The following is a 270-nucleotide window of genomic DNA, read 5'->3' as shown; positions in this document are numbered from 1 at the left end:
CAGACTCTCCCGCCCTTCCCCTGCAGCGCTGTGAACCTTTATCCCTACAGTCGCCTACTCTGCCGCTGTCGTTGCTTACATCGGATTTCCGATCCGGAAAGTTGATGATGTAAAACGTGAGGCTTCGCCCTCAAAGAGCTCACACTGCCGGGCTCGGTGGCTCAGCCTGTAATCCCGCGCCTTTGGGAGGCTGAGGTGAGTGGATTGCCTGAGCCCGCGGGTTCGAGACCCGCCTGGGCAGCGAGAGCTCATCTCTACAATAAATCAAAA

Source organism: Carlito syrichta, unplaced genomic scaffold (genome assembly GCF_000164805.1).
Source record: "Carlito syrichta isolate Samal-C Ts95f unplaced genomic scaffold, Tarsius_syrichta-2.0.1 Scaffold302911, whole genome shotgun sequence".
NCBI lineage: Eukaryota > Metazoa > Chordata > Mammalia > Primates > Tarsiidae > Carlito > Carlito syrichta.
The sequence above is the reverse complement of the archived record's forward strand: the minus strand, read 5'-3'. Positions refer to the sequence as shown.